Source organism: Bufo gargarizans, chromosome 2 (assembly GCF_014858855.1).
Source record: "Bufo gargarizans isolate SCDJY-AF-19 chromosome 2, ASM1485885v1, whole genome shotgun sequence".
Taxonomy (NCBI): domain Eukaryota; kingdom Metazoa; phylum Chordata; class Amphibia; order Anura; family Bufonidae; genus Bufo; species Bufo gargarizans.
In genome coordinates, this window is record NC_058081.1 from 203,128,181 (window position 1) to 203,145,358 (window position 17,178).

At 41.3% G+C, this 17,178-nt stretch overlaps 1 protein-coding gene across 1 annotated transcript in view; it reads left to right on the forward strand.

Moving 5' to 3' along the window:
• Window positions 1-1,639: 1,639 nt before the first annotated feature.
• LOC122929741 (thymidine phosphorylase) overlaps window positions 1,640-17,178 on the forward strand; it is a 61,534-nt gene continuing 45,995 nt past the window's right edge. Inside the window, exon 1 of the mRNA XM_044283414.1 lies at window positions 1,640-1,846. The gene's annotated coding sequence lies outside the window, so the exon portion shown is untranslated. The remainder of the gene's footprint in view (window positions 1,847-17,178) is intronic.

Below are 17,178 nucleotides of genomic sequence, written 5' to 3' on the forward strand. Positions count from 1 at the left end.
GAGCTTGTGGGGCCTTTTTGGGTTGAGGATGGAGTCAAGCTCAACTCCCAGTCCTACTGCCAGTTTCTGGAAGACACCTTCTTCAAGCAGTGGTACAGGAAGAAGTCTGCATCCTTCAAGAAAAACATGATTTTCATGCAGGACAATGCTCCATCACACGCGTCCAAGTACTCCACAGCGTGGCTGGCAAGAAAGGGTATAAAAGAAGAAAATCTAATGACATGGCCTCCTTGTTCACCTGATCTGAACCCCATTGAGAACCTGTGGTCCATCATCAAATGTGAGATTTACAAGGAGGGAAAACAGTACACCTCTCTGAACAGTGTCTGGGAGGCTGTGGTTGCTGCTGCACGCAATGTTGATGGTGAACAGATCAAAACACTGACAGAATCCATGGATGGCAGGCTTTTGAGTGTCCTTGCAAAGAAAGGTGGCTATATTGGTCACTGATTTGTTTTTGTTTTGTTTTTGAATGCCAGAAATGTATATTTGTGAATGTTGAGATGTTATATTGGTTTCACTGGTAAAAATAAATAATTGAAATGGGTATATATTTGTTTTTTGTTAAGTTGCCTAATAATTATGCACAGTAATAGTCACCTGCACACACAGATATCCTCCTAAAATAGCTAAAACTAAAAACAAACTAAAAACTACTTCCAAAAATATTCAGCTTTGATATTAATGAGTTTTTTGGGTTCATTGAGAACATGGTTGTTGTTCAATAATAAAATTAATCCTCAAAAATACAACTTGCCTAATAATTCTGCGCTCCCTGTAAATAGGCGAATAGGGGGCAGGGACTGAATCCCCTTCAGAACTTGAATTATATGTGTAGGGGTGGGGTTGTGTATGGTTGTATATATAAACATATGCACAACCACCAACCTGCGCCCCCTACCCTCCACATTGTAGCATTGTGTGTCTTTTTACAGTTACAGTAATTCACACAATGTTCTGGGTGCTGCAGCTGCAGTTCTGCCCCACCAGCAGGTCACTGTGGTTTAGGATGTTGGATCCCGCTGGAGCAGAAAGAGCACTCACACACTGCTCTCATTAAATGAGGAATGGACTCGCAGGGCAGGGATGTAATATTACCACTTTACAAAGCGTTGGTGCGGCCTCATCTGGAATATGCAGTTCAGTTCTGGGCACCAGACCATAAAAAGGACGCACCGCAGCTGGAAATAGTACAGAGGAGAGCGACTAAACTGATAAGGGGCATGGAGGGTCTTAGTTATGAAGAAATATTAAAAGAATTGAGTTTATTTAGTCTTGAGAAGGGACGTCTAAGGAGGGACATGATTAACCTATACAAATATATAAATGGGCATACAAAAAATACGGCGAAGAGCTGTTCCATGTAAAATGCCCCTAAAAGACACAGGGGGGGCACTGCCTGCAACTGGAGAAGAAAAAGTTCAGTCTCTGGAAGCGTCAAAGCTTCTTTACTGTAAGAACTGTGACTCTGTGGAATAGACTTCCTCAGGAATTCTTAAAAGTAAATGACATTAATGCTTATGAAAATGTGTAGTCATCTGAGTCTCACTTCCTTCTGTAATTCGCGTCCCCACCTATCCCTTGGTTGAACTTGATGGACTGACGTTTTTTTTCAACCGTATTAACTATGTAACTATGTAACTAACACAGCAGCTAGAACAAACTGTGACGGAGGGCAGTGAGCTGCTTCTATCAAAGAGTGCTGCACTGGAGAGAAAACCACAGACAAGTGCATCTTCAGAGGCTTGCTCAATAAAAAGAGAGAAAAACATCTAGGGGCACAGCCTGGCACAACAGCAGAGAAGAGACCTCATATACGTACAGATAGTGTAGCTGGAAATACAAGGTGAGTGGATTTGCATGATCCAGAAGAAAACTGTATGTCCTATATAATAGCAAATAGTAGAAAGTTTTAATGTAGGGTACTGTATATGTGTGTATATATATATATATATATATATATATATATATATATGTGTGTGTGATCTGATAGAGTATGTATGTAGCTTTATCCATCTGTCTGTGTGTTGACTTTTGTCCGTATTCCTGTACCTACTGTCTGAACAGTGTGAGCGTCTTGTGCTTCCTTCCGCCTCACCGTCTTGACCACTACCACCCAGTATCCTCTAGGTCTGGTCCATGGATTTTGCCTTTGCATGACTGATTTTGCCTCACTTTGGTGTCTATTCGGTGCATGTCTGATTTTGGTTCTCACATTGATCTCCATGCCCCCTCTCTTACAGACTGTTCCCCATGCCCAATTCCTCTCACAGACTGCTCCTAATGCCTCCATTGGTCTTACAGACTGCTCCCCATACCCCCGTCTCTCATGGACTGCTCCCCATAGTCCCATCTCTCATAGACTGCTCCCCATACCCCCATCTCTCATGGACTGCTCCTCATAGTCCCATCTCTCATAGACTGCTCCCCATACCCCCGTCTCTCATAGACTGCTCCCCATAGTCCCCCTCTGACACAAACTGCTCTTTATGACTCTGTGTTATACAGATTGCTACTATTACCTCCTCTATTACACACATTGATCTCCATGCCTGCTCTCTAACAGACTGCTCCCAATGCCCTCTCTCACTGCGCCTTATGCCGCCCTCATATATACTACTTTGCGTCTACATGGACTACTTTCTATGCCTTCCTGCAGTAATTATAGAGCTAATTACAGGAAGGAATAGAGAAGATTGTGCAGCTACTGTACAGCCACACCTTTGTCTCTAATGATGGGGCAGAGTGATTTAGGAGTGTTTTGGGGAGGGCTCAGAGAGTCTTTCCCTGAGCAGGTGGAGGCTTTATGCTGCGCTACCACTGCTCCAGCATTATCCTTTGACAGGAGGCTGAGCGCTGATCTTATCCATCATCCTCTTCCTTAGTTGCACTGGTCATAGATATCAGAGCAGGTAGTGGAGCACAGGTAGCTTACGACACAGATTTGCTCTATGTATATGCAACAGTCAATGCTGGTTAACCTACTACATTACTTCAAAGGCATACATTTTAATGCAATGCCTATTTGGACATTGTTCAGATTTTAAGATTCCATAGCTTTATATTGTCCCCATGTTTGAAAGGTTACAGTGAATATGTCCTCATCAAATCCCCTTTTGTTTCACATTCAGCGCAAGTGAATAGGGTATTTTATACGACATTTACAGATGAATCATTAAACAAACTGCTGTGGCGCTCTATGCTCTTTGCATAGCTTGACACATTCACATTGTATAAGAATTGCTGTGTGGCTTGCGCAGCACTATGAAGTGTCTTTTGCGCTGTGGCTTTAGAAGAATGTTGATATCTGTAGCCTTTTAGTCCAACCAGACTGTCTATTACTCTGTAATTCCTCTAGCGCCGTTCTTTGGAAATGGTAGGTTTAACCCCTTATGGACCGGGCTCATTTTCACCTTAAGGAACAGATCATTTTTGGCAAATCTGACCAGTGTCACTTTATGTGGTGATAACTTTAAAATGCTTTGACTTATCCAAGCTGTTCTTAGATTGTTTTTTTCCGTCACATATTGTACTTCATGACACTGGTAAAATGGAGTAAAAAAATTTTTTATTTTTAAAAATACCAAATTTACCAATTTCCAAGTTTCAATTTCTCTACTTCTATAATACATAGTAATAACTCCAAAAATAGTTATTACTTTACATTCCCCATATGTCTACTTCATGTTTGGATCATTTTGGGAATTACATTTTTTTTTTTGGGGACGTTACAAGGCTTAGAAGTTTAGAAGCAAATCAGAAACTTTTTAAGGACCAGTTCAGGTCTGAAGTCACTTTGTGAGGCTTACATAATAGAAACCACCCCCAAAAAAGCATTCTAGAAACTACACCCCTCAAGGTATTCAAAACTGATTTTACAAACATCGTTAACCCTTTAGGTGTTCCACAAGAGTTAATGGCAAATGGAAATAAAATTTAAGAATTTTTTGGCAAATTTTCTATTTTAATTCATTTTTCCATTAATAAAACAAGGGTTAACAGCCAAGCAAATATTTATTGACCTGATTCTGTAGTTTGCAGAAACACCCCATATGTGGTCGTAAACTATTGTACGGGCACACAGTATTGCGTAGAGGGAAAGGAGCGCCGTGTGGTTTTTGGAAGGCAGATTTTGCTGGACTGGTTTATTTACACCATATCCTATTTAAAACCCCCCTGATGCACCCCTAGAGTAGAAACTCCATAAAAGTGACCCCATTTTGGAAACTACAGGATAGTTTTGTTGGGACTATTTTTAGGGTACATATGATTATTGGTTGCTCTATATTACATTTTTGTGGGGCAAGGTTACCAAAAATAAAATTCTGAAATTTCATCTCCATTTGCCATAAACTGTTGAAGAACACCTAAAGGGTTAATAAAGTTTGTAAAATCAGTTTTGAATACCTTGAGGGGTGTAGTTTCTTAGATGGGGTCACTTTTATGGGACTTTTCAAATGGGACATGGTGCCAAAAAAAGAGGCCATCAAAATCTGCCTTCCAGAAACCATACAGCGTTTCTTTTCTTCTGCGCCCTGCCGTTTGGTCATACAGCAGTTTACGACCAAATATGGGGTGTTTCTGTAAACTGCAGAATCAGGGTAATAAATATTACGTTTTGTTTGGCTGTTAACCCATGCTTTGTTACTGGAAAAAAATGATTAAAATTGAAAATTTGCCCAAAAAATCGCTGTTTTGGCATTTTTTGGACCATGCTCATCTGAGGGGTTATTTAATGGGGTATTTTCATAGAGAAGATACCTACAGACATGGCAATAACTAATATGTCTACTTTTTTTAAAATTTATTTAGGTTTTACACTATATTATACTTTTATAAACAAAAAAAAAAACATTTTAGTATCTCCATAGTCTGAGTCCTTTTTTTTTGTTTTTAGCCAAATTTCTTAGGTAGGGGCTAATTTTTTGCGGGATGAGAGGATGGTTTTATTGGCACTATTTTGGGGGGCATATGACTTTTTGATCGCTTGCTATTACACTTTTTGTGATGTAAGGTGAAAAAAAAACCTTTTTTTGAACCGTTTTTATTTTATTTTTTTGATTGTGTTCATCTGAGGGGTTAAAAAAAATATAATAATTTTGTTTTAAGTCTGAGAACCATAGTTTTTTTTTTGATTGTCAGTGGCTAAATGGAATTAAAATTGGGGAAGCGGATTATAAATTTTGTACTCCATGGAAGTGTGGTACTCCCTGAAGCAACCGTCAATGCAGAGGTCCGGATAATCGGGGCAGGGGTCACACTGAGTGGTGGTGTCCTTCCGTATCCCCCTCCTGTGGCACAGTCTGCACTTTTTGGGGGACTGGCCCTTCTTTCCAGTATGGGGGACCACACCTGGAAAGTGGCGCCTCCAGTTCCCGAGGTACTCCGGCCTGCTCTTTCCCGGTCAGAAAAGATCAGGGCCTTAAGGACTGCCTCATAGAACTGGAGGAATTTCCCTGTGTTGCCAGCGCTCCGGGACAGCACAAAAGAGTTGTACAAGGCAACCTGTACCAAGTAGACAGCAACTTTTTTGTACCATGCATGGGTTTTGCGCATGGCGTTATATGGCTTGAGGACTTGATCAGAGAGATCAACTCCTCCCATATACCGATTGTAGTCGACGATACAACCGGGCTTGAGGACCGTTGCCGCGGTACCTCGCACATGGACAGGGGTGATGCCGTTACCATGAATTGTGGACAGTACAAGGACATCCCAGCAACAGGTTTCCACTGGTAAGGGCACGGGTCTCACCTCTGGGGATAGGTACCTGGAGGTGGTGGGTAGGGAGGCCGTGTTGATTTTTCCGCACGGTCCCACAAGAGGACGTGGATCTGGCGGCAAGGGACTGGAACAAGGGGATACTAGTATAAAAGTTATCCACATACAGGTGGTAACCTTTAGCAGTGGGTGCAGTGCGTATTCTGGGGGTTGAATACGGAAATCTCGCCCATCGTACACACGAAACTTGTAAGCGTACCCTGAGGTACTCTCACAAAGTTTGTACAGCTTCACGCCATACCTCACCCGCTTAGACGGAACATACTGGCGGAAAATGAGTCTCCCCTTGAAAGCAATGAGAGACTCATCAACCGCGACCTCCCTTCCAGGTACATAGGCCTCCAAATATTTGGCCCCAAAGTGATCGATAACCGGCCTGATTTTGTACAGGCAGTCATAGGCAGGATCACCTTGGGGGGAACATGCTGCATTATCTGCATAATGCAGGCATTTCTGGATGGCCTCAAACCTGGTACGTGTCATGGCCGTACTGTAAAGTGGGGTGTGGTAGAGGACGTCCCCACTCCAGTAATGCCTGACACTGTTTTTTTTTTACTAGGCCCATGTGCAGCACGAGGCCCCAAAACGTCCTCATCTCGGCTGCACTGACTGGAGTCCAGCCACCGGCCCTAGCCAAAAAGGAGCCCGGGTGTTGAGCAATGAACTGTTGGGCGTACAAGTTCGTTTGCTTCACCATCAGATTCACAAAGTGGTCACAAAAATAAAATAAAAAATAGTCATATTCAGTGAGTCCCACTGTGGGAATCTGGATTCCTGCTTTGCCAACAAAATCAGGAATCACAGGCTCAAAATGCTCTGGGGTACACCAGACAAGTTCACCAGTAGGGGGCTCAGGTGGACTTATCTGGTGGGCCGGAAAACTAGTACGAGCCCCTGTGGACCCCAGACACCCGATCAGGGTGCTAGACCCCAATAAAATATTTTATTTTTTTCCCTAACTCTCCCTCACTATCCCTGCCTAATCTACCTCTCCCTACCTCACCCAAATGCACTGATTTGTGCCTGATGGCACAAAAAACCTTACACTACAGCCGAGCTCCTCTCTCTCCCGCTCCACGGACGTGTATGAACAAGGAGAGGAGCTCCGGCAATTCAAAATTACCCTCGTGGGCATTGTACCAAGGTGCCTGCTCAATGATTTGAGCAGACATGTTGTTCCAATCACCGCCCGCCCTGTGTCCGTAACAGGTTAAAGAGCACACCAATTGCTTGAAATAATTTATTTATTAACTTCAACTTTTCGTCATATATAACACTGCCGCCTCCGCAGCAGATAGTCCATGTACATAACACGTGTTGAATAAAGTATCAAAAAATGGCGGTATGCATAAGATGGTGGTTCAACTGTTCAATCTTGTCATTCAACGTAAAATGGTGGATATATTTCTCTGTACAGTATCTGTACTCTCAACTTTAAGTTATTTAAGCACTTTATGATCTCTCTGAGAGGTATATCTGAGGTTTACCAATAGTTCTACTTGCTCAACCTGGTTTGCAGTTTTCTCTATACAATTGCTTTGAGCAGTTTGTTTTATACAATTGCTTTGAGCAGTTTGTTTTATATAATTGCTTTGAGCAGTTTTCAGATTGCAATTTGCAATTTGGTGGAACTGTAAGTAAACATACATAACTGGTTCAGTATACAGTTCTAATCACAATACTAACCATAGGAACATTATATAACTGTTCTGAATCCCTATTTTGGCCTCTTGTTCACATAAAACTGAACTCTGACTGGAACTGTGTGTCTGTTCAGCTCCTCTCTCTGGTGAATAATGATTCCCGCTAGGGGATTTACCACACAGGCTGTGTGTAAGGATGGCTGTGATTGGTCAAGACTCCTGCTCAGTGTGAGGCTGCCCAGGTCAAGAGTCCTGGGCAGTAATAACAGTTTAACTCTATGCTTTCTGTTGTTTCTGCTGTGTCACTGAGCTTACCTTACATTTATATAATGATTTTTAAAGGCATATTATATTTTCTGCTTCTGTGAACACAATTTATAACTGTTACATGACATCCAAAAGTCCCAGTAAATAACTCTGCTTTTGTCTTAAACATATAAACATGTAAACTATATTAAGGTTATTAGCAGGTTTAGCTGTATACACATATAAGCCGTATTAGAAACCTAGGACAGGTCTTAGCCGGCCAGCTACACTCCCACCAAAATGACCTATAATTCTATGTTCTTAGTGGTAGGACTTAAACATGAATTTAGTGAATTTTCCATCAGGTTCCCAACTCTCAAGTGTCTTTTATCACTCTCAAGTAGAACAAGTAACTTCTGTATAGGACGTTCCAACTTGAGTGGAGTAGTGAAACGTTTTCCTTTTTTCTCAAGATTTTTTGTAACAACACTCTTCTTACTAGTTTGTCTTCATCTTTTTGAACTTCTAGAACTTTGGCCAATTTCCATTGACTTCTAGGTAAATCTTCTTCTTTTAATAACACTATGTCACCAACTTGGACATTTCTTCTGGGTGTTTGCCATTTACTTCTTAGCATAGGATTGGCTAAGTACTCTTTCCTCCATCTATTCCCAATTTTTTTTGCCATTTCCTTTTAGCATATAAATCCTCTTTAGTGAACTTGCCAGGTGGTGGCTGTATGTAATCAGACTTAAGGTGAAGTGAGGTTTGGGAGTTAAAGGGACCAAGCTTGTTGGGTCGTTGATGTTATCACTGTAAGTGGACAACTGTTAACAATAGACATTGCTTCATAGAACAGGGTCCTAAGTGAAGCATCATCTATTCTTCTGGCGTTCTTTTTCAACACTGAACTTAACACATTTCTTACAGTTCTGATTTGTCTTTCCCAAACTCATCCTATATGGCTTGCATGTGGAGCATTCATGTGAAAGTCACACTGTTTCTCCAACAAATACTCAGTTACTTTTTTTTTTTATCAATCTCCTTTAGAGCTTTCTTCAATTCATTCTTTGCTCCGAAAAAATTAGATCCTTGATCTAAGCTCCCTGACAGCACCTCTAATGGCTATGAAACATCTCAAGGCGTTGATGAATGCGTCAGTTGACATATCTTCTAACATTTCCAGGTGAATTGCTCTGGAGCTTAGACATGGAAATATTAGACCATATCTCTTGTACTCATTGCGGTTTTGTTTGGTGATGAATGGGCCAAAACAATCCATTCCGCTATAAAGAAATGGTGGTGATGAGTTTACACCAGGCATGTACAAACTGCGGCCCTCCAGCTGTTGCAAAACTACAACTCCCAGCATGCCTGGGTAGCTTACAGCTATTAGGGCATGCTGGGAGTTGTAGTTTTGCAACAGCTGGAGGGCCGCAGTTTGGACATGCCTGGTTTACACGATCTGCCGGGAAATCTGCTATTCTTTGCTCTTTGGTAGGTCTACGTGCCTTTCTGCAGACTACACATTTACTTACAGGGAGTGCAGAATTATTAGGCAAGTTGTATTTTTGAGGATTAATTTTATTATTGAACAACAACCATGTTCTCAATGAACCCAAAAAACTCATTAATATCAAAGCTGAATATTTTTGGAAGTAGTTTTTAGTTTGTTTTTAGTTTTAGCTATTTTAGGGGGATATCGGTGTGTGCAGGTGACTATTACTGTACATAATTATTAGGCAACTTAACAAAAAACAAATATATACCCATTTCAATTATTTATTTTTCCCAGTGAAACCAATATAACATCTCAACATTCACAAATATACATTTCTGACATTCAAAAACAAAACAAAAACAAATCAGTGACCAATATAGCCACCTTTCTTTGCAAGGACACTCAAAAGCCTGCCATCCATGGATTCTGTCAGTGTTTTGATCTGTTCACCATCAACATTGCGTGCAGCAGCAACCACAGCCTCCCAGACACTGTTCAGAGAGGTGTACTGTTTTCCCTCCTTGTAAATCTCACATTTGATGATGGACCACAGGTTCTCAATGGGGTTCAGATCAGGTGAACAAGGAGGCCATGTCATTAGATTTTCTTCTTTTATACCCTTTCTTGCCAGCCACGTTGTGGAGTACTTGGACGCGTGTGATGGAGCATTGTCCTGCATGAAAATCATGTTTTTCTTACCTTGCAGACTTCTTCCTGTACCACTGCTTGAAGAAGGTGTCTTCCAGAAACTGGCAGTAGGACTGGGAGTTGAGCTTGACTCCATCTTCAACCCAAAAAGGCCCCACAAGCTCATCTTTGATGATACCAGCCCAAACCAGTACTCCACCTCCACCTTGCTGGCGTCTGAGTCGGACTGGAGCTCTCTGCCCTTTACCAATCCAGCCATCTGGCCCATCCATCTGGCCCATCAAGACTCACTCTCATTTCATCAGTCCATAAAACCTTAGAAAAATCAGTCTTGAGATATTTCTTGGCCCAGTCTTGACGTTTCAGCTTGTGTGTCTTGTTCAGTGGTGGTCGTCTTTCAGCCTTTCTTACCTTGGCCATGTCTCTGAGTATTGCACACCTTGTGCTTTTGGGCACTCCAGTGATGTTGCAGCTCTGAAATATGGCCAAACTGGTGGCAAGTGGCATCTTGGCAGCTGCACGCTTGACTTTTCTCAGTTCATGGGCAGTTATTTTGCGCCTTGGTTTTTCCACACGCTTCTTGCGACCCTGTTGACTATTTTGAATGAAACGCTTGATTGTTCAATGATCACGCTTCAGAAGCTTTGCAATTTTAAGAGTGCTGCATCCCTCTGCAAGATATCTCACTATTTTTGACTTTTCTGAGCCTGTCAAGTCCTTCTTTTGACCCATTTTGCCAAAGGAAAGGAAGTTGCCTAATAATTATGCACACCTGATATAGGGTGTTGATGTCATTAGACCACACCCCTTCTCATTACAGAGATGCACATCACCTAATATGCTTAATTGGTAGTAGGCTTTCGAGCCTATACAGCTTGGAGTAAGACAACATGCATAAAGAGGATGATGTGGTCAAAATACTCATTTGCCTAATAATTCTGCACGTAGTGTATATACTTTGCTATAATTTTGCTTCCTTTCACAATCCAGTAACCACCTTCTCTCAAACAGCTTTGGGTAAAACTTCTTTCTTGATGCAAGGATTTTTTGTGGTAGTGATCAATAATCAATCTTATGAAGGTAGAGTTTTTGGGTAGAATTGCTGGATGCTTAACTCTGCTAGGTAACAATACATTTTCCAGTCTCCCTCCCACCTTCAGTATACCATCCTGCAGAACAAGATTAAGCTTGTACAATGGGTGGTTTTTGGGAAGCCTTTTAGGTTCTTGACTAAGTCTCTTCAACACTTCACTGTAGAATCTCTGTTGAATGAGTCTTATGACTGTTTCTTCAGATTTTATTCTTTCCTCTACATTCAATGATTCCTTCTTTCTGATTCCCTTTGCCAAATATTGAATTCAAGCTACTACATTTATGAGTGTATTCTATTTTGATCATCTACGGTAGCTAGTCTTTCAAGTAAGTCATCTTGACACTTGGCAGCAGTGCTCAATGTTTGTACAACTTTTACTTCTGGATCACCCATAGACAATTCTGTGTAACCTTTACTGGGCGTGATTTCCTTTTCCCAAAGGAACTCTGGACCTGTGTACCAATTTGAATTTTTCAATTCTGTTACATTCAGACCTCTTGAAGCATGATCTGCTGGATTATGATTTGTGTCAATGTGATGCCAATGTTCTGGATTTATAAAGCTGCGCAGTTGTTTGTTGACAATGAAAAGTAAGATCCTATATCATGGAAAATACAGATGGATTTTCTTCATTTTTTTTCAAATTTTTCATTTTATTTTCAATTTTATTTATTTGTCAGAATATTTTAGACCATATTTTGAATGAATGATTTTATTTTTATAAGAAAAAAAACCTTTTAAAAAAAACGCAATAATATCGCAAATAACATGCAATTGCGTTTTTTTTCTGAATCAGTTTTATCATATTATACCTGATCCTATTATTATACAACATATATGTATTGAATAGAGAGCAGTGATACATGTCAGAATGTAAATGTATTATTGGTATTGTTTCTTTTAAGTTATATGCAACACTTTTATATACCTGGATTTCTACCATGGTTTAGCACATACTTAATGAATACCTAGATTCCACCTGGACTTCAATGGATGTTTCCTTATAAAGCCAAAGTTTTTTTGTACATATGAGTTACCACTGAGGAAGAAGAATGTAGTCTTCGAAACGCGTCTGGTGATCTATACAAAACTTTGGCGACTTCAAGAAACGTCCTATTTTAATATGTTTACAATTATGGCAGCAAATATGAAAGATTGAGCTGCAAAGATCGAGTTATACCGCCTGAGCACTGCTACATCTGACAAGGAGTAATACAACCTGCTCTAGGACCCGGCATACTTACCAGGAGATTGCCTCCCGATCATGTGGGAGGACGCCACAAGGGATGCGCTCCCAGCTTGATCGGCACAGACAGCAGCTTAATCGTGTACTCTCCAGCGCAGTCTCCCACAGGTGGTAAAGTACATATTTTAACAATTATTTTACACCAAATACCACTCCACAAATGACAATTCTATAAGTGGTAAACTGTATACGCATTATAGATCAAAAAGCTCTGCAGGAAACTATCAGATACTCAGTATACTGTACTACCTGTTCAATGCGGCTATAGGAAAGATTCAAGCAATGGACCATTATATCTAAACCACCACTATATCAATTGTGTTTATTACAAACACGTACAAGTATTTTCTGGTTGGGATAGATCACATCTGCCGCACAGCGATATCCCACATAGAAAATAAGAGGTCTATAAGTACTACAACCACTGATGATTCTATTATAATATAAGATACATGTGATATTATAAATATACTAAACTGCAGTGCCCTTATGGGACCCTTGGGATTTAACCATACTCACTATAACGGTCATTTGACCAATCAATCACTTTAGGGGTCCTCACTAACGTTTTTTTTAAACTATATCTTTATTATATTCATTTAAAACTTTTGTGTGGTGATACAGACAGTTCTGAATCATAAGGACAGATTGTAGCCACCCAGGAGCATGAGTTAAGCCTCCTGTTTTGTCATAATTAACTGTTGAGAAGGTGTACCTACATGGTAACGGTACTGCAGTAAAGAAACACCAAGGGAAAACATCTTTTGCAATCGTAATAAGCACCATGCAGGGTGTAGTTCAAATAAAGCAGTCACTGTTGAAAATAAAAAGAACGTCAAGTGCTGACCATATCACAGCTGTCATTAGCATAATCAAATACTGTTCCCGCATTCACCAAGATAGTTTTAATAATTACACTTTGGGTCTTTTTTCTGATTAGAGTTTTAATGAATATAATCGTTTTTAAAAAAAACTCAGTGAGGACCCTTAAAGGGATTGATAGTGAGTAATATTATAGATATATGGCAATCTAACAAAGGTATTTATATATATTTTATTTTGTAACTGTTCTTAATAATTTTTATAGGGAGATTTAAATAAATATTTTTATATAGTAATTAATCTTGCGTTTAATCCATATAGCACTGAATAGTGTGTGCCAGCCTATTTATCTTTCAGCTATAATGTTCTGGATCTGTTATTTCCAGAATTTTCTGAACTCTGTTGGCGACAAAGATATGGAATCCTCGGGCTTTGTTGTTTATGCATCCTAGGACAACTTGTGAGTCTGTTTAAAAATATTCTTCATCTATTTTTAATTCCAATTCTTCTCTCAGAAAATTGCTTACTGATGCTGAAACAACAGCTGCTGTCAGTTCAAGTCTTGGCATACTGGCATGGTAGGTGCAACTCTGGCCTTCCCCATAACCAGGGCACAGTGTATCTTTTCTTCTCCTATCACTCTGATGTAGGAGCACTGACCATAACCATACCTACTGGCATCTGAAAAGTGATGAAGTTCTATTTTCTTGTACTTTCCGAAATCATGAGGTAGAAAGCATCTGGGTATCCGAACTGCTCTCAAGTTTTGCAGGTCTCTTATCCAATTCTCCCACCTTAGCCTCAAATTTTTTAGATATGGGCTCATCCCATCCTAACTTCTGTCTGCATAATTCTTGTAGTATTTCTCTTGCTCTGAGGATTACTGGGGCCAAGAATCCCAATGGATCAAATATAGAAGCCATTGCGGAAAGAATGGTACGTCTAGTTGCAATTTTCTCTTCAATAGATACTTCAAAGAAGAACTTGTCATTCTCTACATTCCATCTCAATCCAAATACGTTCTGGACTGGAAGATGATCATAATTGAGATCTACATTCTTCATTGTTGCTGCATGTTCAGAGTCACTGATGGATTCCAGTACCTCTCTGCTGTTTGAGCTAAATTTGTGAAGGCGCAGGTTTCCTCTTGCGCATAACTCTTGGCTTTCTTTCACTAGTTTGATTGCAGATTCTGTGGACTCTAGACTTATAAGACCATCATCTACATAAAAGTTTTTCTTCATAAAATTTGCTGCTGACGGGCAAACCTTTTCATTCTGATTGGCAAGGTACTTCATACCATAATTGGTGCAACCTGGAGACAATGCTGCTCCAAACAAGTGTACTTTCATTCTGTATTCTGCTGGCTCTGTATCTGTATCTCCGTCCTCCCACCATAGAAACCTCAGGAAGTCTCTATCTTCATTCTTCACATGAAACTGGTGGAACATCTTTTCAACGTCACACATGACCGCTATGGTATACTTTCTGAATCTATAGAGTACTCCAGGCAGAGTGTTTGTAAGATCTAGTCCTTTTAATAGATCAAACACCACTCTTATCTGGTTTCTTTGAGTGGTAGACACCTTGATGTGGGATGTACCCCACTTCTCCTTCTTTAGGTTGGTTATTAACTTTCTCTGCATGTCCTTATTGAAGAATGCCTTCCATGAATTTCAAATAATGATTCTTGAATTTGGGATCTCTTCCCATCCTTTTCTTCAAACATTTCAATCTTGCTAGGGCAAGATTTCTGTTATTTGGCAGACGAGGTCGTTCTCTAAAAGGTAAGGGCATTTCAAGATGACCTTGTTGATTCTGCTGAATACTAGAGTGTGTACGAACTTTATGTCTTCTTGGGATACACTCTTTTCTTTAGAACTTTTGTCTGCAAAGTCGGATTCAAGGATCTTGATTACTTTTGCTGGATTTACTGTCATGACCGTAGGCAGGGACACGCACACACACACACAGTGAGTCCTAGCTTGAACCCACACTGAATACACACAGGTAGCAGAGCACAGCAAGGAAAACCTATAACTGGCAAAGGTGATTGCCAGTTGCAGCCTTAAATAAGGAGCTAATCACCTGAGCGCTGACATCACCGGGGGGCGTAGCTCAGGTGGGACCTAAGGGTGTGTGACCAAAGCAGGCAATAGAGAGGGGCGCAGCCTATATGGCATCACAAGGGGCGTGGCCTAAACATCATGAGAGGGCATGGCCTAAACACTGAGTCACCAAGGAGCATGGCATGACAGCACGTCTGGCACCGCACTGCCATGTCCGAGCCCCAGACTGCAGCGCTGGAGCTCGGACAGGCAAGTTGGTGACATTACCCCCCCTTTTATGAAGGGCCACCGGACCCTCAATACGGGGAGCCGGCTTAGACGGAAATTTAGAATGGAATTTCTTAATGAGACAAGGAGCATGGACATCCCGATAAGGTACCCATGTCCTCTCCTCAGGACCATACCCTTTCCAATGTACCAGATATTGAAGAGAACCTTGAGCCATTCGGGAATCAAGAATTCTCACCACCCCATACTCAAGTTCATCAAGAATAATAATAGGGTCAGGAGGCCTAGGAGGAGGAATTGCCTGTGGAACAAATTTTTTAAGCAAAGAAATGTGAAAGACATTATAAATTCTGAAAGAGTTAGGTAATTGCAAACGAAATGACACTGGATTGATAACAGAAATGATCTTGTACGGACCAATAAACTTAGGCGCCAGATTACCTGAAGGCACCTTGAGACGTAAATTTTTGGTAGACAACCAAACTTGTTCACCCAACACAAAATTTGGCCCCTTGGACCGTCTTTTATTGGCCTGTCTAGACTGGATGCTTTGGGCTTTTTCCTCTCTCTTGCGAGCCTGGGCCCAAACTGTGCACAGATCTTCTACGATAGCATCCACTGCAGGAGTTACAATACTAGAACCACAGACTGATGAAAACCGGGGATTAAAACCATAGTTACAATAGAACAGAGACATGCCGCTAAAGGAACTCACATGATTGTTAATAGAGAACTCTGCAAAAGATAAGACGCAAGGCATCTCAAGAATTGGTCCAGTACCTTGTTGACTCTGTCCGTTTGCCTGTTAGTCTCAGGGTGGAAGGCGGATGAGAAGGAAAGCTTAATTCCTAGTTTCGTGCTGAAGCCTCTCCAGAAATTTAAGACAAATTGGACACCCCTATCCGAGACAATGAAGTCTGGAATGCCATGCAACCTAAGGATGTTATCAATAAATAAAGTAGACAACTCTTTAGCATTAAGGAGTTTTTTTAACGGGATTAGATGACACATCTTCGAAAACATGTCTATTACAACCCAAATGACCGACCTACCCTGGGAGGGTGGGAGGTCAGTGATAAAGTCCATAGAAATGTGGGTCCAGGGCCTCTGAGGAATGGGCAAGAAAATATAAACAAAGTCACCTTGCTTTAAATCCTGGTGTTCCATTCACAACATGCTGCAGGTACCGCAATAGAAGGTCAAGTCCTGGCGTTCACTTCACACCATGCTGCGGGTACCGCATAAAGAGTCCCAGACCTGGATGTCGTTCCCTTGTCCTTCCAGGCAGGTCGCAGGCATGCATCTAGCTACAAGCCTCACACACAGACACAGCCTCAGATCCCAATACAGAGATTCTACAGCTCTAACACCTGGAGGATCATTTCACACCCAGCTGAGCTGCTGGCTTGGTATTTAAACCCCAGCCCAAAACCTGGCCTGGACGTGGGGAACAGCCACCCACCCTGCTCTTTGGCTGCTCCCAATAGGAACCGGCCCGGATCGGCTTTTTAGCCAGACTAAGAAAAAACTGTGTCAGCGAGCACTAGCTGCTATCCTATCTCACCGAGGCCAGGAACATCGGTGACACGTACCTTTCATCAATGATGGACCTTGCGCCTTCCTACACCAGGTAGGCCACCAGTATACCCGAGATATTAGATGCTTAGTCACCGCGATACCTGGATGACCTGCCAACACAGAACAATGCAATTCTTCCAGTACTTTAAGACGTAAATTTGGAGGTACAAACAGTTTGCCAGCAGGAAGATCATTGGGAGCTGAATCCTGACAACCAGCTATCTTAGTGGCCAAATCTGAATTAATAGCGGCAAGCACAACCCCAGGAGGCAGAATATTTTCAGGCTCCGTAACAACACTCTGCTCCTCATCAAAACTCTGTG